General features: G+C 40.9%; 1 non-coding gene across 1 annotated transcript; it reads right to left on the bottom strand.

Annotated features, from left to right (window-relative positions):
• Positions 1–21,780: 21,780 nt before the first annotated feature.
• On the bottom strand, positions 21,781–21,855 carry Trnat-cgu (transfer RNA threonine (anticodon CGU)). The gene has a single exon. It is a non-coding gene; the product is annotated as a tRNA-Thr (tRNA).
• Between the last annotated feature and the right edge of the window lie 2,503 nt (positions 21,856–24,358).

A 24,358-nucleotide genomic window follows, 5' to 3' on the forward strand; every position in this document is an offset into this window, starting at 1 on the left:
CCGCTTACTCTGTACGCGGTATATATTTCCGATACAGTGCCAAACATTTCGCCTACCTTGTTTCCGGAAATCTCCACCACACCAGCGTGAACAATTTGCCCGCGTTCGAGTTCACTTACCTCCGATTTTACGCACTCACAAGTATACAGAACACTTATGACCACAACTAACATTAGCAACATGTTGATGTCATTCCGTAGGCCGAATACAGCAGCGTTACTTTCAGGATTGCTAAAACTGATGTTCAAGCACGCATTTCTTACGGTGTTACCATATTTTTTGGCCACCCCTTGTACGTCCCGTTCCCAGCCTGACACTCGCAATAAGCATTGTAGAGACTCCATAAGATCCTGGAGTGTCGTTTATTAATCGCCGTCAGATTCTGTTACATCAATTCAACATCCCGTCCCTTGAGGGTAAGTTTGGAACCAAATTAACATCACAACTTTTTCTCTGCAGTAGAGAGTATTCTCGTTTGAATATGAAAACAGTAAGATAAGATAAAACCCAAGTAATTTTACTTCAGATTACCAAATGCGGCTGATCATTCGATAAAATAGTGGATATCAACCACTCTGCAAAACTGCTCCAGTCGGTATGTAAAATCCATGATAGCACAAATACGGCAATTTTCAAGAATTGCAATAGGGCTATCGAAGAAGGCAGCTGCTAGCAAGCGGAATTTTATCGAACAATCAGTTTAAGAAGTATTGTTTGCAAAAAAGTGAGCGTGGTTTATCTTCAAAAGAAAAGTACAACTCAAAATAGCTAACCTGCGGAAAAATGAAACTGGATTCCATAAAAAAAGCTGAACATGTGAAGGAGTACTTCCCCAGCAACTTACTTTAGATGACACGTTCAAGAAAGACAAACATATATTTACAACAAAGCAACACACTCTTTGAAATTCTAAATGTAGCAGGGACAATACACAAGTAGCAAACGCGACTATTGGAGAATGACAGAAGTTACAAGAGTCAAAGAACATCAGTGAGAATCAGTAGTTGTGAAGGTAGTATACCCAACATTACTCTACCTGTAGACTGAACAAATAACGTCAATGAAAGAGACATTTGAGAAGAAAATTTAAGGTTCAGGGACAACAAATATTTGCGGTTTGCCAGTGCCATTAAAAATCTCTCACTGACGGAACGCACTTCATACATCAGTTGAACAGTACAATTAGTGTCTTTAAAAAAGATTATAAGATGGATATCCAAAAAATAAAACAAGGGTAGTTGAAAGTAGTCGAATTAAAGCGCAATGCTTAAATAACTCCGCCCAGGACTGCTTACCAGTTCATTGTTCAAATGTGTGTGAAATCTTATGGGACTTAACTGCTAAGGTCATCAGTCCCTAAGCTTACACAGTACTTAACCTAAATTATCCTAAGGGCAAACACACACACCCATGCCCGAGGGAGGACTCGAACCTCCGCCGGGACTAGCCGCACAGTTCATGACTGCAGCGACCTAGACCGCTCGGCTACAGTCACGTTCCTTTTAGAGTGTACTCATACAATAGGTCCATTTTTAGTAATGATATACAACCGCTCGCTTGTCAGAAAATCCGCACCGAAAGTTGTACAAGTCACACCAGTAACCAAGGAAGGAGTAATCCACTGAGCTAAAAACCCATATCGCTAACATCGATTTTCTGTAATGTTTTTTAACATATACTACACTCAAGCATTATGCATTGCCTCAAAGAAAACGATTTATTGACAAATAGTCCATACGGATTCAGAAAATATCGTTTTTCCGTGAAAGAAAGTCAGTTTTTTATTTTCATGTTGTAATAAGTGCTATCGCGCTTTCGTGAAACAAAAGCAGTTCTTTATTTTCACGAAGTAATAAGGGCTATCGACTGTGTCACATTTATTCCATATTTTTAGACGTCCAGAAACCTTTGATACAATTCCTCAAAGCGCCTTCTAACGAAATTGCATTCCTATGGAGTACTGTCTCATTTGTGCAACTGTATTCGTGATTTCTTGTCGAATAGGTCACATTTGGAGCCGGACGAAGTGGCCGTGCGGTTAAAGGCGCTGCAGCCTGGAACCGCAAGACCGCTACGGTCGCAGGTTCGAATCCTGCCTCGGGCATGGATGTTTGTGATGTCCTTAGGTTAGTTAGGTTTAACTAGTTCTAAGTTCTAGGGGACTAATGACCTCAGCAGTTGAGTCCCATAGTGCTCAGAGCCATTGTCACATTTGGTAGTAACTGACGGGAAGTCGTCGAGTAAAACAGAAGTAATACCTGGCGTCCCCCCAAGGACGTGCTAGAGGCCCTCTCCTGTTGCTGATGTACATGAAAGATTTTAGAGTCAATCGGAGTAGGCCTCTTAGAATTTTGCAGGTTATGCTGTCATTTACCGCCTTGTGAAGTCATCATATGATCAAAAACAACTAAAGAATTATTTATACAAGATAACCGTGTGGTGCCAAGAGTAACAATTGACTGTAAATAATGAAAAGTGTAAAGTCATCCACCTGAGTACCAAAACTTTCGTGTAACTTTCGGTTACACGATAAATCACACAGATCTGAAGACTGTAAATTCCACTAAATACTTAGGGGTTACAAATACGAATAACCTAAATTGGGGCGATCACATAGATAACGTTGTGGGGAAAGCAAACCAAAGACTGCGATTTATTCGCAGAAGATGTAGAAAAGGCAAGAGGACTACTAGAGCGACAGCTTGCACTACGCTGGTACACCCTCTTGTGGAGTACTATCTGCATCAGATAGTATTGTCGAAGGACATCGAAAAAGTGCAAAGAAGGGCAACTCGTTTTATGTTGACGCCATATAGAGGACAGAGTGCCATGGATACGATACGTGAATTGGGGTGGCAATAATTGAAAGAAAGGCGTTTTTCGTTACGAGCAAGATCTTCTCAAGAAATTTCAATCACCACCTTTCTCCTCAGGGTGTGAAAATGTTTTGTTAGTGCCCACCTACATGGGAAGAAATGACTTTCATAATAAAAGAAAAGAAATCAGAGCTTATAAGAAAAGATTTAACTGTCCGTGTTTACTGAGGACTATTCAGAATGGAACGGTAGAGAAATATTTCTACGGAGGTTTGATGAACCTTCTGCAGGCACTTAATTGTGATTTAAATTAGGAACGGAATCACTGAAAGTGATCGATAAGTTTTGCTAATTGAAGAGCATCTGAAACGGCAGCTGGTAATATTACGATAAGTGTTTCTGAAAAGGAGAATATAAATTTCGGTGTTAAGAAGTCTTTCCTGAAAATATTTTGCCTGATGTGTAGCTTTTACCGAAGTAAAATGTCGACGACACACAGTTCGTACATGAAGAGAACAAAAGACTGTGAAATGTGGAGCCGCCTACGGAAGATTAGATGGCTAGGTCGGTAACTAATGAAGAGGTGAGGACCTACTAAATAAAAACTGGAAAGACAAATTGGTGGCAGGACTTTACTAAAAGAGGGGACAACTTGACAGAACAATTCTTGATTAATTAATTGGTGATTGAGGAAATCGTGGGAGGTAACATTTATAGAAGACTGACCATTGGCTACGGCAAGGAAATTGAGGTAAATGTAGGTTGTGTAGCAAAAGAAAAGAAAAATGGCTCTGAGCACTACGGGACTTAACATCTATGGTCATCAGTCTTCTAGAACTTAGAACTACTTAAACCTAACGATCCTAAGGACATCACACAACACCCAGTCATCACGAGGCAGAGAAAATCCCTGACCCGGCCGGGAATCGAAGCCGGGAACCCGGGCGCGGGGAGCGAGAACGCTACCGCACGACCACGAGCTGCGGACCGGATGTATAGCAGAGCAGTTAGGAAAACATTTGAGGAGGATACAATAGCTTGAAGCGCTACACCAAATCAGCCTTCTGAAGTCCACCATAGCAACATCAGTATCTTACAATACCGTTCAGTCTGTAGCGTTTTCTTCTATCTGATAGTAACAGTAAATGAGAACTCTGAATTCTTTGCCAGCTGCGCAACAATTCATTCCTCATTGAGGGCAAAAAAGAACAGTGATAAGTTAGGAAAATCTTGTATTGGATCCATACGTAGAAAGAAATGATAGAAACCTGATCCATAATAGGATTTCTACAAAAGAAAATATGTTTCAGATAATGTTTACTTACATGTTGTTGCCTTTGTTCGCTGCGTCTAAGTGGATATTCTTCATTGAGGTGATCAAAATTTCCTGAAAGGCAAACGAAAAATCTGTTAATGATAGAATTTAAAACATTTTACTACAAGAACAAACATATTTTATGTTATAGGAACTGCCTTTACGGCTACCATTTTATAGTCTAATTCGATTTTATGTTAACAATTGTTATCAAAATGGATTCACTATGTACGAAACGAAATTTCATATTTCATCTCAGATTCTCCTTTGCAAATAAAAACTACGCTGTAGAGTGTCCCTGATAAAATGATTACCTAAAACGTTATTAATAGCTAAAAAATGCAGAAACGTCGAGATTTTCATCACTATACTCTCTCCCTCAAGTCTGAATTCACCATAAACTCCCAGAGACCGTGGTAGAAAAACTGCGTACGTTTCTCCGGTTTCCCTTTTTGATTTCTAGTATTTACATTTAACGTCCACGAAAGTAACTGCATCTGGATTAACCTGAAATTTCTCCTAAGTAAGTAAATAAACCGAGACTGTAGAAGTAAAGTACGACAAAAGTTGGTTCAAAATGGTTCAAATGGCTCTGAGCACTATGGGACTTAACAGCTGTGGTCATCAGTCCCCTAGAACTTAGAACAACTTAAACCTAACTAACCTAAGGACATCACACACATCCATGCCCGAGGCAGGATTCGAACCTGCGACCGTAGCAGTCGCGCGGTTCCGGACTGCGCGCCTAGAACCGCGAGACCACCGCGGCCGGCGACAAAAGTTGTATGACATATAAAATTTCTAATAATATGCAGTAACAAGACATGAAGCAGAACAGGCAATGTTGTAGACTCTTTCAAATGATGCGTTAATGATTAGAAAACCGTAACGTAATCATCTTCTTGTGTTATGATGCTCTTTTATTCAGCATAGCAAAAGTGATCTGTATGCAATTTGTTTTCGAGAGAACTCGCCTTCCCGTATCAGTGCTTCATCAAGTGTTCTGATTTGTAAGGCGGGATCCAGATACTGACAGAAATTTGCACGAAGTGTCGGATTCCATAAATACATGATAAAACCTGATGAAAATGTGGGTAACACAGTTTATGTTTAGTGGGCGGAATATGTTGAAACTTGTAGCCTGTTATCAGTATATCCAGATCAGCATCATGTGAAAGTGATGTTGTGTGTCTGCAGAATTGGCTTATGTGAACGCTTCGTTCATGGCAGTTGAATCATCCGCGGAGAATGTGCTGTGACAATAGATGTTATCTTCCAGGTCATTAAGACACAAGATGAAGAAAAGTTCTATTATTTTCAAATTGCTGTTATATGCCAAGCCCTTTATGTCATTGTCTTCAGCGTAGTTTGCAAAGCGATTTAAAATAGACAGCATGAAATCACATGTAGCAGAATTTTCCGTCGAAGGCACAGAAACTGTTGCTACCAACAAACTCAGCCAAAACTGTGGTGTGTACTGCGCGACAAACGTAAAATCGTGCGCTGATATTGTCACTGCGCCAAGGATTTTGCCGCAGTGGTAACACCAGTTTCCGTCAGATCACCAAACCGTCGGTATTGGCTAACACGTGCATGGGTGACCGTCCGAATCCGCCGAAAGCTGTTGGCGAGAGGGCTGTACTCAGCCCTCGGGAGACCAACTGAGGAGCTACTTGACTCAGAACCGACAACTGTCGGGCGAGCGGTGTGTTTACCACATGCCCTCCGATATCCGCATCCAGTGACGATTATCGACTGAGGCGATCGGTCGGTACCGTTCGCCTTTCCGAGGCCTGTTCGGACGGGAAGTTCTGGGAGATATTGTCACGAGGAATGCTAAGGACTCACGTGCGTATACAGGTAGTTGAGCTCACACACAAACTGATCCCGCGCAACAAATCTTATAATAAATTTGGGGAAAACACACCTAGAAAGGATGGAAAACAGCTTATGCTATTCTGGGACACTTGACAGAAAACGACCAGTCAGGGCCTCACTTAAACGTAATACATTTAAAAAGATTAAGTATACTGTAGTATAATGACCAGTGGGTATAGACCACGACTCGTTAACACAAATATAAATAAAAGGAATCTGCATCGACCACTTTGACACAGAAAAATGAGGAACCTGTGAAATCAAGGAAATCATGGATACCTCTACTGTGTCTTATTTGGCGTATTCGTTCATTTATGGTCTTTATTTTTATTATTTTACCAACCACAACTGCTGGACACACACAGTTTACAGGTATTTATACGCAATGACTTAACAATACCAGTATTTTGTAGTTACGGCTGTGAATTAGTGTCACACCACTCACAATGCTCAGAAAAAATGTTCCACTTCCTAACGGATAACATTCTCCGAAACTATACCCAAAAATCTCAAACTACTACCATCTAATAATGGAAAACATATTGCAATTCTGTTTATGGTAGAATATGAAAAAAATGGTGCTTTGAATTAAGGCGGGGAAGAGATCCTATTCGTGGCAAATACACAATAACCGATAGAAGTTAGCTCATAGATTAACTTCTTGAACAATGCTCAGAGGTATCGAGAAATGTTAGTCTAGTAACTTTTACAGTCAGATGTAGGGATGAGAGACAGTGTGCCGAAAATGATAATGACAAATCACAAACGATTGGACTGCCTAGAATAAAGACATTTCCACTAGAGTATAACAACAGTTCCTCATCACGCTCACGGGAACAGACGAAATCAAAGGACACCAGACATCATCACAAAACGTGCAAAATATTTCTAAGAAATTTAAATAAACAGTTCGTACCATGTCTCATAAAATTTGAGACGCTACATGGTAATGATGAATAAGAGTAACAGGTCAAGTTAATGCGAAAACACAGTTTCCAGAATACTCGGTGTGCTTTGTACTGTTACCGGCTGACATCCACACAATAATTTCGTAGAAACTGTTTTTGTACTCCATATCGCATGATTACTAAAGCAGTCCCGAACCTGAATGTTGTTTCACACATGACAGTGATTTTATGTGCGTGATTTGTTTAGTGCGCAAAATATCTGTTATGTTACAAACACAGGATAAGGTGGCGCTCTGGTGAAGACAAGGTAAACGCATTGGAGGATCAGCAGGCATCAAGGCCAAGTCCGATGTTTGTCCTTTAGGATTTCCATGGTTTCATAAAACATTTCAGATGAAAACCTCGTTGGTCCAGGTTGGTCAAGGTGACTGCCACTAACAAAACCGTATCTAGTCATTACATTTTCACCGTTTTATGAACGTCCGACGCGTTTCCAGGGTAATCACGTCTGCAAAGGACGACCGACATTTCTTGCATTTGTCTGCTTCAGTTACTCAACTAACACAAATCGAGATGTGACCTGAGGCACCTTATTATTTGACATCAAAACCTACCAACCCATGTCTGACTGAGCCACATTCGTTGGTGTTATGCATTTTGAGTCAAAACGCTGGAACCACTCTCTTACAACCGCTGTGTACTCTACGGTATAAACCTATTTTATTCTTTTTATTTGTTTTTACTTATTTATCAGGTACCTTGTGACCATGCGAAGCAAAGCAGCCTGGTCACTGAAAGAGTCAGTATATACTTTACAGAATACTGATTAGAAAATTTATTAGCAAAAGAACTACAGAATTTATATAACACGAAAGAAAGTGGAAAAGTGAACGAATAAAATTCTCAACTACAGCGAGGACTACCTAATCAATTCAGGAGTGTGACATAAGGAAACCTTTAAACTTAGATTTGAAAACTGGCAGGCTTCTCTCTCAGTTCTTTTTCGGGTCTGCTAGAATCCAACTTCTTAAATAGTGCAAAACTTTCTGAGCAATGTTTAAGTAAGTGTAATGCGAATGTAATTCGTTGCTGTGTCTGATGTTCACTGACTGAGTCAGTATTGTCAGTAACAAACCTCATAATGAAGTATATGTAAAGGGATGGCAGAGACTGAACAACGAGACAACGGCCAACACTAAGTTTGCGATCTGACGCCAAAGATCTGGCTGACCGGATTTTTTTGGACTTCCCTTGATGCGCACACTGAGCTGGCCCAAAATACGAAATCACAGAAGGTAATAGCGTGAAAGTAAGAGAAGCGCACAAATCTTCCATTTCGGCGTCAGAGACAATGGAGATGATGCTCATTGTGAAGATACCAGCATTCTTCGCTCCCTGTAGATCTAGCACGTGCTACTTTCAAAAAGGCTTTCCATCTACCACGAGTCCTAAGTATTTAAAGTGATCAACTGCATGATGACCACTCTGGGGTAATACAGTTTCGCTTTAACAGAATTTCGTTTTTGAAACTATGTGGCCGGCCGGGGTGACCGAGAGCTTTAGGCGCTACAGTCTGGAACCGCGCGACCGCTACGGTCGCAGGTTCGAATCCTGCCTTGGGCATGGATGTGTGTGATGTCCTTAGGTTAGTTAGGTTTAAGTAGTTCTAGGGGACTGATGAGCTCAGACGTTAAGTCCCATAGCGCTCAGAACCATTTTCTTTTTTGAAAATATGCATTGCATACTGTTGCCGCTAAGCACTGACCCGTTCTCTATAAGTCTCGTACTCGACTAGTCTATTAGCTAGATCTTTTACACTACGACTTAATTGATGGACTGTTACATGTCTTATTTCGCGTGTCTGTTCTCCAGAGACAACAGTGACGTATGTTTAGAGTTTTATTTCGTCACTTTGAGAATACGGCACCTAAAGTCTGACTATAATGAAATCCAAAACTGAGGAATCGTTACGAGAAGCCTTGACTTAAAGTTACGGCCAGCACTTACTACCTAATGCAAAAGTTAAGGTTTGTACTATTATAGCGTTAGCAGCTGTTTAATTGCAACGATAATATACACATATGAGCCAAACAGCAATACAGTGGGAAAGCTTGCGTGTCTTCCATTGCCAAGTCATCCATTCGCTCTCCGCCAACATTGAAATCGAAGGGTTAGACATACGAGGGCCGTTCAGAAAGTAACCTCCGGTTGATTTAAAAAAATACACCAAGTTAAATAAAAATATTTTAATATATACATCTTACAACTACGTCTTTGCACTATTTTTCTACATAGTCTCCATAGCGATTGAGGCACTTATCGTATCTCTTCACAAGCTTTGAAATTCCTTCTGCATAAAAATCACCCGCTTGTGCCTGGAGCCAGCCTGTGACCGCATCTTTGAGCTCTTCGTCGTCATCAAACCGCTGTGACCCGAGCCATTTCTTCAAATGCATAAAGAGGTGATAATCACTTGGCGCCAGGTCTGGGCTGTAAGGTGGATGGTTGATAACGTCCCACTTGAAGGACTCAAGAAGGGCCGTTGTTCTGCGAGCAGAGTGAGGACGGGCGTTATCGTGCAAAAAAACGATACCGGAAGTCAGCATACCACGGCGTTTGTTCTGTATAGCCCGTCGTAACTTTTTTATTGTTTCACAGTACACGTCTTGATTAATGGTCGTACCACGTTCCATGAATTCAACCAACAACACCCCTTTGGCATTCCAAAACACCGTTGCCATCAGTTTTCTGGCAGAAAAATCTTGCGAGGCTTTTCTTGGTTTGGTAGGCGAATTTGAATGTGCCCACATCTTTGATTGTTCTTTTGTCTCAGGGTTCACGTACTTAATCCAGGTTTCGTCACCGGTCACGATTCTGTTTAACAATGGTTCTCCTTCGTCCTCATAACGTGACAGAAAGTCTAATGCAGAGGCCATTCTTTGAGTTTTGTGGTGGTCGGTAAGAATTTTGGGCACCCATCGTGCACAGAACTTACGGTAACCCAATCTTGCTGTCACTATCTCGTACAAGAGAGTCTTAGAAATCTGTGGAAAACCAGTAGACAACTCCGACATTGAGAAACGTCGATTTTCACGAACTTTTGCATCAACTGCCTGAACGAGTTCGTCAGTCACCAATGATGGTCTACCACTCCTCTCTTCATCATGAACGTTTTCTCGTCCACTTTTAAATAAACGTACCCATTCACGGACAACTCCTTCACTCATAACTCTTGGTCCGTACACGGCACAAAGCTCACGATGAATAGCTGCTGCAGAATATCCTTTGGCTGTAAAAAACCTTATGACAGCACGCACTTCACATTTGGGGGGGTTTTCTATTGCAGCACACATTTCAAACTGCCACAAAAACTAAACTAGCGCAGGTACGACGTTCACTCGACGACAGTTTGATGCCGACTGACCTGTTGAGTGCGTGAACGCACAGATGGCGTCGCTACTCCCCCCACAACCCGCACTGTGACCAATCGGAGGTTACTTTCTGAACCGCCCTCGTACATTATACCTTATTCCACTGGTTTCCAACTAAATTATAACTGACTAACTATGGTGGGCCATTTCTTCGTGTTTACCCTTTAAAATACCGAGTGGGGGTCTCTAGGAACCCCAGAGTGTCATTTTGGCGCTGCTGCTGCAACTGTAAGAAATAATTTGTTCTTGATTTTTATATGTGGCCTTTATCTGTTTAAGATACGTAACACATAATTCGATCTATGTATTGTTCATAAGAAAAATATAAAGCAAATGAGAAGACACTCTGTGTCGCGGTATGACCCCACTACGTTACATATTGTGATGTACTCGTATTTAATTTTTTGTTATTTTCATAACGTGAATGCTATAAATTTTCAAAAATGGCTATTAATCAAATCTCAAATGATGACAACCTTCGGATGCTGGATGAGTTTAATTTCAGTGACGCAGAAGCATGGAGAAAACCTGATGAGGACTTTATTCCAGAACAAGATGCGTCAGAATCGGAAGATATCCTTGAAGTGATTTCTGAAGAAGGTGATACATATGCCCTGTGGAACTTGTGATTAAGATTCTGCTAAGGAGAAGAGTTCAGTGCAAAGACAGGAACAAAATAGACCAATCAGTGTTCCTGTGACTCACTATCCCCAGCATAACACTGTCAAATGATCTACCAGGAGAACGAAGCAAGTGATCTTGCAGCCACAATGACGATGTTTCAACACATTCTTTGATTAACAAATTGTAGATACTGTATGCATCTTCACCAACGCTGGAGTTTCGTATTTTGTTCACCATTACAGTGCAAATGCTGCTATAAACAGAATGAGAATTGGGACACGTTTAGATGCTGCCGAACTGAGAGTGATTTTTGGTGTACTTCTGATAGTTAGAACTGTTCCCTGCCGAATGGAAACAGTTCCTGAAATGTGGACAGCAGACGGAAACATTCGTCGTGCAGATTAAGCTTATCCATTACGGATGTTTAGGAACCTTTCACAGTTCTTTCAATATAAATACAGAAAAGAGCAACCATTAATTTTTTGAAATAGTTATGTATTCCATGAACGGGTTTTCAACCCTTTCCAGGCTCATCTTCAGAGGGTGTGCAGGAGCAATGTCCCCTCCAGTGAACTACCTGAAGATGAGGCTGAAAAGGTTCGAGACCTAGTTCACGGAATAAATAACTATTTAAAAAAGAGACTGATTTATGTTTTCTATATTTATATTAGTCCTGTAGTTTCTGCTACTGCCTTGGCCCAGAATCGAATTGCACACAATTTTCAGTTTATCAAGTTTCACGATAAGGCTTAATTACTTTAAATGTACATTTAAGCATCCAAAGAACCTAATCTGTGTAACCTTCTAAATTCTATATTGAGGAAAAAAAAATAAAAAAGAAAGATGCGGGTTACCCATAAAATTCCAGCTTGGTAAACAACGTTGACAGTTTACGCTTGACATCTTAAGGCGGTGGCTTGTTTGCTTCAGCGATAGAGACAGCCGTATCGCAGGTGTAACCACAATGGAGGTGCATATGTTGAGAGGCCATTAAAAGTAGCTGTGTTCCATCGATCGTTCGCCGACGATAACACCACCTTCAAACTCACTTAAATCTTGATAACCTGCCATTGTAGCAGCAGCAAAGGATTTAACAACTACGCCAGACACTGCGTTGCCGAACGCAGCGCCATATTTTGCCAGTTTACATATCTCTGTATTTGAATACGCATGCAGTTTCTTTGGCGTTTCAGTGCAGAAGTAGAAGGCGACATAGATGAAGATGTGATGAGAGATACGATACTGCAAGAAGAATTTGTGGAGTACTGAAAGACCTAAGTCGAAACAAGGCCCAGGGGTAGACAACATTCCGTCCGAACTACTGATAACACTAGAAGAGCCAACCATGACAAAACTCTTCTACCTGGTGTGCAAAATGTATCAACAAAATCAAGACAAGGATAATGGAATGTAGCCGTGTTAAATCAGGTTGTCTGGACTGATGGTCGAAGCATAGAGGATATAAAGTTTAGACCGGCAATGGCACGACATGTGTTTCTGAGGAAGAGAAATTTGTTGACATCAAGTATAGAATTAAGTGTTAGGAAGTCTTTTCTAAACACATAGTAGCCTTGAATGCAAGCGAAACATCGACGATAAACAGTTTACACAAGACGAGAATAGAGGCTTTTGAAAGGTGGTGCTACAGAATAATGATGAAGATTAGATGGATAGATCACGTAACTAATGAGATGGTACTGAGTAGAACTGAGTAGAAAAGAAATTTGTGGCACAGTGTGACTAAAAGAAGAGATCGGTTCACAGGATACATTCTGAGACATCATGGGATCTTCAGTTTAAAACTGGAGGGAGCTGTGGGGAATAAAAATTGTAGAGGGGGACCCAGAGATGAATACAGTAAGCAGATTCAGAAGGATGTGGGTTCGAGTAGTTATTCAGAGATGAAGAGACTAGCACAGACTAGAATAGCATGGAGAGCTCATTGAATCGAGTTTGGACTGAAGGCCACATTAACATACGACAGAAACTCACCGAGCCTGTATATTTTCGACTAGATGGTAACAAAAAAGTGGTTCAAATGGCTGTGTGCACTATGGGACTTAACTTCTGAGGTCATTAGTCCCCTAGAATTTAGAACTAATTAAACCTAACTAACCTAAGGACATCACACACATCAATGCCCGAGGCAGGATTCGAACCTGCTACCGTAGTGACTGTAGCGCCTAGAACCGCTCGGTCAGCGCGGCTGGCAGATGGTAACACTTTGATGATATGAACACCATAAAAAAAACGACAGACAAAGCGCAAAGCTTTACTGTTGTCACAGCGACGATATAGGGCTAATTGACCGTGTTCTATGGAAAAGTCCGATGCTTTTAGCCATAGGGAGTACCAGTAGGTAGGTTCTGTGGGATAAATATGAAGAGGACAGAATTAACGACGGTTCTGAGACATCAATTAAACAAGAAGTTCTGAATTTAGCTTAAGAATGCGGAACAAAACCGCGTCAAACTGAAAATGTAATATAAACTCTTACGTGATTTCAGCCTCAAATTGTAACGGTTCACTTTTGTTTTCGAGAAATGAATCAATAAATTAAATAATAAGTACAACGCGCCTTTCGAAACGCCCTTGCAGTTGCGATTTTCGTAAAACGATCGTCTTTTATATAAAACCTTTGATTCACAGTACAACCACTAGCCAGAAAATGGAGTCAATCCCAATAACAATGATCGGCTTGCTGGACGAGCTGTATTAGCGGTAGAGCAGAAGGTATGTCATAAATAAGTTCAGTTATGTTGTGGAACGACTGTCAAAATATCAAATTAAAAAGGGAATAACTTTTTTAAATTGATACCTTCGATAATAATGGATAAGCATAAGCAGACTGGCCCCAGAGTATCGCAATTCAGTTGACAAATAAATGTGGCACCATGTGCTCACTGCAGAATCAACGACAATGAATTTTTATCAAACTTGCTGTGACACACGTGCGAAAGAAATCCTAGATAGACCCTTGGCGAAGTTAATCCTTCCTACTGGAGACGGAAGCTATATTCCCATTAGCGGTGGACATGAATATCTATTTATATAGCTCTAATTCCTTCCTCTGACAACACCACACTCCCCCATGCAAACCGCAGGGGAGCATACATTTTCCCCAAACACTATGTTCTTCTGAAAAGATGCGCTAGACAAAAGGAAAATAACTTGGGACCAGCCGAGCGTCGTACCTTAGGTTTGGTGGCTAGACTGCTGTGGTACCGAAGCTTACTAGGCTTCGTAAACAAACGTACAAATCTAAACTTCCAAAGTTCGTAGCACTAACTTCCATGCACGAATATAGGCAATACCGATAGTTATGACTAGTTGATTGGCTCGTCATGAACATCCGAATCAGGTTGACATGTTAGCGGAACGTCGCTCAAAAAAATTAACTGTCAATGAAAAACGTAGCTCTACACGCCATAGCCTTGTAAATATGGTTCTTCATCCATTGGGCTGGCTCTCATTTCAGAGCTTACTTCCAACGAAGACTAAGAATATCAAATATCGGCTTGTAATTAGTGGTTAATCTTAAGAAAAAAATGCTTATAACATCGAAAACACAAAAATGTCTGTATCGCCCTTGTCCGATATCCAGTGCAATTGGTATACACTAAAAAGACGGACGCTAGTCTATAGTGGTGTTCTTCCTGTTACCATCACCGAGTAACAAGTGATTTGAAAAAATCATGAAAATTAGTAGATTGGATGACAGTTCCCATCATAATTCATTAGTATATGTATGTGAGCTCTGTCACCAAGTTTTCAACTATAACAATTATTTAATGCTATTTTGTCGAGAACTGACGTTTTGAGACCATCATTGTGTACAAAATATAGGTTGATTCTTGTAGAGAAGATAATCGCAACCAGACAATTTTCGTAATGTTATTTATCGACACAAATAGCATCGTTGCCGATTTCGAAAAGACAGATTCATCATTAGTCGAGTTGTTCAGATTAAGATACACTTTTGTTGTAGGTACTTTAGTTTTCGCATTTTTTTCCCCCCATGCAGTGAAAAATTCCTTGCGGTGGTGGTGCCCTACAACCAAAATCTGATGTGAGAAATTGTCTGTTTCACTGTAACTGTGCCTCAAAACTATATCATTCAACGTAAAAAAATTATCAAAGTGAAAATATTTTAAAAATAATTCCAGTGCTATTATTGATTGCCAAAGTGGTTGATGACGTTTCGCCACAGTTTTATTCGATTCAGACATTGATGTAAGGTACCAGAGAAATAGCGAAGTCATCGTATATATATATATATATATATAAAACGGAAAATCTGTACTCTGCCTCTGCAGTAACCTGCAAAGCAATCAACATTTCAGTTAATAACCACACGTGCCGGGCAAATAGTAATCAAACATGTAGTGAACTAACGAAACTTACATTCAGTGGGACACTTGTATTATGCGGACGCGTAAGGACACAATTCCAGTTCCATAAACTATATACCCCTAGGACTTAGCTGATTGCGTGTTCACAAAACTTACGGCGTACCGTAGATTGTTGTCGAGCATTTTTTCAATTATAAGTCAACATTTGTGTAGTGTCTTGATCCAGTATGCATGCGTTGAGTACATTACAAAGAACAACACTCCACATTAATCGACGTATATTTAGATTATCTACCAAAATGTCTCTCGCATTACCCCGTTAGCGCCAGATGAAACGCATTGTGCAACGAGTGTGATTCTGCAGGTACAGTTGTTTCTTACTGAGATCGCAATACCCTATATTTCCTTAGATAGTACGGCAAGATAGCAACCAATTATTCCGCAGTGCTGTTCTATGTAATACTTTATTACCACCTCCGACGAACCAAAGAGATAATGAAATTTAACACTACATTGCCACAGATATCGGAGAAATTGCATCCTCATTAATCAAAACTTTCAACGAATATCTTTCAACACTCTTAACGCTTGAGTACACTCATCATAATTAACAAACTGTAGGTAGCAGCAATATACGGCATAATCAGAACCTCTGAACTATCTGAGCTGATTTTACAAATTCAGCCGTTTTCCCTAGTGTTTCGTTCCATCTTCAGTTGTGTAAGTAATAATGTGTAATAAGCTCCTGATGGGGCATGTACATCCACAGCATAAAGATAATGATAACTCGAATATTTAAAGTAGCAGGAGAAACAACAGTTAATACAAGTCAAACACGACCACGGATTAAAAAAGAAAATACTTCCCAACAAAACACACGCAAAATTTGAATGATATAGGGTCTTTGAAATTCCTATGTTGTTGAGTGAAACTGAGTTTCTGTTGGAAATTAGTAAAGATTCTGTCACAGCGTACATTAAACATGAAAACAGAAACCTTTGCATGTCCCGTAGAAAAAGAGCTATAATTTCGCTCACGCTCTTCTTCTTATACACAGCAATTAAAGGTTGTATCTAGCTATCAAGCTATATGTACATTAAAAAGTTGGGCAAAGATATTGAAAATCGCAGAGCTTTGCTAGACTAGGTATTGCTATAAAGGATCTTCCACTGAGTGGGCGAGTTACAAGTTAACGTGAGAAATGACTCACGGTTTTTGCCGACATAAGGACCATGCTGGAGATTAAGGTGAAGAACTGTTGACAGATAACCGAACCTGCCACTTTTGAAATAAACGTAAAACCCCTGAAGTCAATGTACTTGTCCTTATAATGACATTTATTACACCATATGTGGCTACTCCGAAACACATAATTCGTTTCTTTTGAGTTCTACAACAAGAAATCAGTTATGTGTAATACGCCACGTGAAGAGAATTATTTTTGGACGCTATTTAATATGCACAGTGAATAAGTTACAGTTATAACTCACAATGAAAGCAGTCTTGAAAAGGAATACTGAACACAAAAAATGCAAACACTAGTTCACAGCATGAAAGACTCGGGTCCTTCAACAAGACCAGAGAAAAAAGTATATTATGCAACACTATTCCGGATAAATTTTGAAGGTAACGTCTCTGCCTCGAAAGATACGTATACATGCATTCGTACGTTTCTGTCTTGCTTTCCGTCCTCAGTCTGGATTAACACCAAGGAAAGCGGAATGAGACGTGCTTTATTCTGTGATACCAGAAAAATTGAAGAATACAATACAATTGAAGAATAAAAATATACACTCCGAAGAAAGACTACCTTAGACGTAATGTAAATATGATTTTCTACGTGAATGAAGCGCTAAACAATGTAAATTTACTAACAGAACAGAAGCAGAAGGAAATAACACTTGAAAACATGTAACTGACAAACACCTCGTGCTGTTTTAGCAAGAAACGCGCCATTAGTGTCATCTGCCGTCACAATTCGCAAGAACTGCTTGCTGATGTGACAGCTAACAGTCTTAGGTCTCTGAGAAACGGACGAAATAGATTCGAATCTTACCTCAGATCTCGAAGCACCGATCATTGTGTTGTCTTCATCGTGACCGAACGTTGCCATCTCGGATCTCGGATGCAGTCCGTCTTGTAGTCGTCAACAACAAATTACGGTAGCCGATTCGCCTTACGACGCCTAAGACTGCCTTGACGGGTCCCCAACAACTTCTTCACAGCCAGATACGCGCGTCCTCCCTGTGGAGTTGCGAAACATAGACTGTCGCAAGCTTTAGCGAAGGGGTGGTACCAACACCAGCCACAGACAGGGGTAGGGGCAGGGGAGGGGGGTGAACTAGACTCGAGACAGTACCTGGTAGGCTCGCATGCTGGCACCAGGGGCGGAAAGTGAGTCATCCGCAATTCAAACAATTTATCTCAAGCGTCTCAGGCCTTTTTGGGACCTCTACGGCAAACGAAGAGGTAACCACAATAGAGTTGAGCCATTCTCATGGTGACTAAAAATTAAAAATACAAGGTTACAGTTTCCGAATAAAGCACAGAGCTATATTTCCCTTGAGCTGTTTCAGCAACACTTTTCTGAGACAAGTGTCCATGTCATTTTCATGCAGAATACATAACGAGACTGCATATAAAAATACAGAGATGAACTGAGATAAATGTCTTGGACACGTGAATGACTAGCGCGCGTATGTGGGTGCTAATATTCTGTGACACATTTCAACTTATTTGTTACGGCGATAAATCTTACAGTAGACTTATGCCTGGCTTGAATTGTTTCTTATGCTGGAATCCGCATACTTTGCTTTGGAGCTTTGGTTTGAATAGAAGTCTGGTCAGGCCTAAACGTTCTTCGCGTCAGTTCAAACTTTCTGTTTGTTTACTGAACACGATAAAAACTTAAAATTGTTTCTCTATATTACCGGTTTATTGTCACAACAAGCATCTTCAGCTCTATCAGATAATAATTAAAATAGGAATACAGATGCAATTTAAATACAAGCTGATAGTAGAAACAGTACTCCCCAAAAGTAAAATATTATAAAATGAACCAGTGATACAATGTTAATACCGTGCAGATCTTCTTTTTTTCCTTTTTGCGACATCAGTCTGCTGACTGGTCTGATGTTTCCCACTGCGTATCGTTCTCTTGCACCAGCTTCTTTATATCAGAGGTACAACTACACCCCTGCCTCCTCAAAGAACTGTGTGTGTTCCAATCTCTGCCTTCGCCTACATTTTTTACCCTCTACAGCTCTTTCTAGTACGCTGTCTTGAAGCATATCCTGTCATCCTGTCCTTTCTTATGGTTTGTGTCTTCCTTACGCTGCCTTCTTCACGGATCCTGCGGAGAACCACCTCATTTATTAAATTACCAGTCCACTTAATTTACCAGGTCTCGGACAGCTCGGTTTTCCTCTTTTCCGGTTTTTTCACAGCCCCTGTGTCACTACCGACACAATACTGTACTCCAAACATACATTCTCAGAAATTTTCTCCTCAAATTAATGTCAGTGTCTGATACTAGCAGATGTCTTTTAGCCATCTCAGTAACAATTTACTCCAGTTCAAATACATGAATTGGCATCATGTGGGTGTACATAATTACACATGTAATCACTGAACGTTGTGAAAATAGTAGTTACATCACCTGGCGACAAGTGCGCTAACGAGGATTTAAGAAATTTAAAGAAAAACCTAACGAGTACACTTCATTTCCGTGACAAAGTGGTATGATTTACTAAATTAATTTCGTTTTTTCATCTGACAAAGCTGCTTAGCATCTTACTTGATTAATTAAGGATTTTCAAGTGTAGAAATTTAGCACTCGACGTTAGATGATCTGCGGATGGATCGGTTAATTTATATCCTGTAATACAAGAACGTTGAGACTTACTGTGACTACTTTTTAACAGATTCCTGACGGACTTACACTGCCACTTCATGCAGCCGTTTACGTTAGTGAGAGGGACGTAAGATAACACTAGTCTTGTTATTATATTAACATCCGTGGATGTTGACATCTGTGCAGGCTTTCATCCGCAACATAATTATTACTGGGAATATTCGATAATATATTAGTACGTTCACAGACATCTAGACAGCGGCTTGGTGGCTGTTTCAGGAGGAAACGGGCGTGTGTGGAGAAGAGACATTATTCAAACATTGAAAGGTGAGAATACACGGCGACCAAAATAAAAAAAATCGGTCGAAAAGTGTATCCGGAATTTCGTGAAAACAGAATCTAAACGGTGAAGAGAAAAGAAAAAAAAATGTCCGAAGCGAGGCAGCACACTGGAAAACTGGATACGAATAAAAGATAGCCGACAGAAAAGGCAGACAAAATACAAGCACTGATTAGGTGTGGAAATGGGAATGACAACATTTCAAATCTCTTATATCATCTGCTACATACCAGTTCAGAGTTACGAAACTAACGAACGTGCACTCTGTCGGTGTAAGATGCCTAGCTCAACTTGTCAGTGAATGTAAACTCTTCCTTCTGCAAGTACATTCAAATGGTTCAAATGGCTCTAAGCACTATGGGACTTAACATCTGGGGTCATCAGTCCCCTAGAAGTTAGAACTACTTAAACATAACTAACCTAAGGACATCACACACATCCAAGCCCGAGGCAGGATTCAAACCTGCGACCGTACCGTCGCTCGATTCCAGAATGAAGCGCCTAGAACCGCTCGGCCACATCGGCCGGCACAAGTACATTCCAGCCCAATTTCCTAACAGCCCATTCTCCTTGTTGTTCACCAACAGATTCTGTAGAAATTGCCGATACTTTACTTCGCCACGGCAGTTACCTACTTAGATGAATTTGGTATTTATTTTTGCCTAAGGCCACATACACGGCATCATTATCTATTCAGACTCACTGTCACGTCGTCCTCGGGCGATTTGAATACGTTACATGGAGTGGTTGGACAAAATTCTGGAAACAAGACGAGTACGGCTTGGCTGGACATATTTGCTTGTGCTAGCCAAGTCTGCAGCTTGCGCTGTTGTAAATGACTACGAATGGCACTTGTCCAACGCCCTCAGTACGTTTATTGTGTCAGCTGCGGTCAGAAAAACGTTCTGTGTAGTTTTGAGTGCATTATGTAGGAGTGAAGAGAATTAGAGTGTGGGCAAATTGTTGGTGCTCATATGGTGAGTGCTTTCGCCACCAAGGTAGGCGAAGTGTCTGGTGTGTACAGAGCCACTTATCGAAGATTTATACGCAGGCAAGAAACACGAAAAAAAAACATGATCCACTAAATCAGAACACGGATTAAAGTGTATGTTGAGTGATCGTGAACGATGGTCTATGAAGAGGACTGTGCGAAAAATAAAATGACGGTAGTTGCAAAGAGCTGTAGGCACTTGTGAGAAGAGACACTTGTGAGAAGAGACACTTGTGAGAAACTGGAATGTGGCGACACTTGTGAGAAATCCGGGATGCTAAGGGACCGACACAGGGTGTGTCGCAAATGCTGCGCCACTACCTGCTCGGTCATTACCTGCTGCCGCTTGGTGTGACTGAGCGCTCGGCTTGTGGCGGCCCGGGCAGCTGCCGAGGGACATTCACACTCCTCCAGTGCAGCCAGGTTACATTATTAGGAAGAGTAGCCTTAGTCAAATAAGAAATAGGGGTTGATTTTGCCCCCGAATTTTTGTTCTGATTAATCTTACATAGGGCATAATTTTCGCTCAACCTCATGCTTAACGATGTATTTTACAGAAACTGTAGAAACCGAAAATGTTTTCCATCTTCCAACCCCTCACCCAAAATTTGATATGATAGGAGTGGCAACCTTTTACCATATATTAAGAGGGGCCAATCCTTTTCATTGTAATTTCTGTGCATAAGCCACGCAAGTAAGAAATGATTTTATATTGTCGTCAACTTGGAGTCTTGTAAGGGTCTTAGAAATTATCTCATCTGTCTTAATTGCTGACTTCTTTCTTCTTTTCCAACCTAGATTTAAAACTAGTCGGTGCCCATGATATTCTGCGTCTTCTCTGAGAATTTTCACTAAGGAGTAAAAATTTGGATGAACCATCGAAATTAATGTATTTATCCTCCGATTCCATCCTTCTGAAAGATTGTTGGTACGGTGACGCCTTCCTGCGCAGTTACATATATCTCTTGGCATGTCTTCATTATCTAGTCATTGTTCAACAAGATAGTCATAAAAATCCTGTAGTTTTTCGTTATCTGGAGTGCTCTCCTGAATGCATAGCCACCCATCACCTAACATGTCCAGGGGAATGTGAGCCAAAGCCGAACACAATCTTATGTGAAAACGAATTTCTTCGTTTTCCTTGTAGGCAGCAACAAGGCCGCAATTCTGCACTTGCCTCCAAAAGCACTTATTGAAATGGTAGTTGCAGCCATTAATCTTTGCATCATGAAACAAATGTGTTACTGAAACTTCCTGGCAGATTAAAACTGGTTGCCCGACCGAGACTCGAACTCGGGACCTTTGCCTTACGCGGGCAAGTGCTCTACCACCTGAGCTACCGAAGCACGACTCATGCCCGGAACTCACAGCTTTACTTCTGCCAGTATCTCGTCTCCTACCTTCCAAACTTTACAGAAGTTCGCAGGAGCGCCGTAATAAACTATGGCATTTCCCTTGGCCATGAAAACGGTGCCTGATCGCTATCCACTTCCATCAGCGTCGCTCGAACGTGCCAGAATTTTGCAGGAGAAATAGTATAAAATGCCTTTACAGGCACACAAGATCTGTATTTATCCATTCCGAAACTAGAGGAAGCTGTTTTGAATGACAACGGGTTTGCTACACCTTATTACGCATAGTAATGTGTTGTGTTTTTGGTATTTCCAGAAACAGGCTCGAAGAAGCCTTCAGCTACCTGAAATACCGGCACCAATGAGTTGTGAAGAGCACAGTTAAGTTTTTGTACATTATAAGCAAGCATCCACTTTTCACACCAGACCAAAATATTATCTAGGTCAACCAGACTACTTGTGCAGTTTTTATCAGGTACTATTTCATTACAGATCGCTGCTTCATCTGCAAAAGCCTGAACTTACTAATGCCATTGTCAACTGGCTCTGAGCTCTATCCGACTTAACTTCTGAGGTCATCAGTCGCCTAGAACTTAGAACTAATAAAACCTAACTAACCTAAGGACATCACACACATCCATGCCTGAGGCAGGATTCGAACCTGCGTCCGTAGCGGTCGCTCGGCTCCAGACTGTAGCGCCTAGAACCGCACGGCCACTCCGGCCGGCAATGCCATTGTCAACCAGTTCAATAATACATTAAAAAATGAATAGCGTAAGTACCAGTATACTTTCCTGGTGGAAGGTCGAAGTTAATTTATACTTCTCTCGATAATTCTATCCAAAACAGGATGCTACGTCCTACCTAAAAATAAATCTCCAGTCCAGTCACAAGTTCTTTTTGACATCCCATACGATGGTACTTTTGTTAATTAACGCTGATGTGTTGCTGGGCCAAACGCTTTTCGGAAGTCATAAATAACTCATTCACCTGACTGCCATGGTCAGTGGCTTCCAGGACACAGTTCGCGGAATCCACGCAGACTGGGAACGAGGTCTTCTGTTCGAGATATGCCGAGTACGTTGGAGTTCAGCTTACGTTTTAGTGTTTATAACACATGAATCTCAATGAGAATAGACGGTAGTTTTGAGGATCACTTCAGCTATTCGTCTTGCAGACGCGTGTGATCTGTGCTCTCTTCGGGCAAATGGGTACATTTTTGTTGGGGTGCTGTACGATATCTTATTGTTAAAATTAGAGCTAACTCAGCTGCAAATTCTGTACATTGTCTGACAAGGAGTCCATCGGACTTCGAAGCCTTGTTTAGCAGTACAGACTTTGGGTGTGTTGCAGCACAACCGCGTTAGTAATTTCATCACTCATCTTTGCAGTTATGAAAGAATTAAAATGAGGCAGTACTTCAACATCCTTTATGTAGGAACATCTGGAAACGGAATCTCGTATGTATTCTTTTGCTTTGCTACTTTTAATTTCCACTCCTGCATTATCCATAAGTGTTTGGACAGTAATTTCGGTGCAACTGATATGGTTAACAAATGAATTTCTTTGGGGTCGTGGGAGAGTTTGCTACGGTAGTCACTGAAGGCTACACGCATTGTCCTTTTGAAGGTCAAAAATGACTCGCTCTGCGCCTCTGTCTCTATAGCCTCATGCCTTTTCCTTAGAAGCTTTTCACAGACACTGTGTACCACGTACGATCTCTCTCATCACGAAACGTTCAAAATTGGGACATTTTACTCAGTGCTAATCCGCTGAATATCTAGCACTATTGTGGCGAGGAAATGTAAAGGAAAGAGAGAGGCAATTCTGACGTAGCCGTTAGTAATGGAAGCAAGACTAAAGAAAAATCAAGAGACATTCATAAGATTTGTCGACCTGGAAAAAGCGTTCGACACTGTAAAATGGTGCAAGATCTTCGAAATTCTGAGAAAAGTAGGGGTAAGTTATAGGGAGAGACCGGTCATATACAATATGCACAATAGCCAAGAGGGAATAAGAGGAGTGGATGATCAAGAACGAAGTGCTCGTATTAAAAAGGGTGTAAGACAATGACGTAGTCTTTCGCCCCTACTGTTCAATCAACGGAATGAATAGCCTAATGAATACAGAGTATGGATTGAGAGAAAATGGAAGAAAGACGAAAGTAATGAGAAGTAGTAGACTGAGAACAGCGAGAAACTTAACATGAGGATTGATGGTCATGAAGCACATGAAGTGAACGAATTCTTGTACCTAGACAGTAAAATAACCAATGACGGACGGAGCAAGGAGGACATCAAAAGCAGAGCAGCAATGGCTACAAGAGCATTCCTGTTCAAGAGAAGCCTACTAATATCAAATATCGGCTTTAATTTGAGGAAGAAATTTGTGAGAATGTACGTCTGGAGTACAGCATTGTATGGTAGTGAAATATGGACTGTGGGGAAATCGGAACAGAAGAGAATCGAAGAATTTGAGAATGTGGTGCTACAGACGAA

This window comes from Schistocerca nitens, chromosome 1 (genome assembly GCF_023898315.1).
Source record: "Schistocerca nitens isolate TAMUIC-IGC-003100 chromosome 1, iqSchNite1.1, whole genome shotgun sequence".
Taxonomy (NCBI): domain Eukaryota; kingdom Metazoa; phylum Arthropoda; class Insecta; order Orthoptera; family Acrididae; genus Schistocerca; species Schistocerca nitens.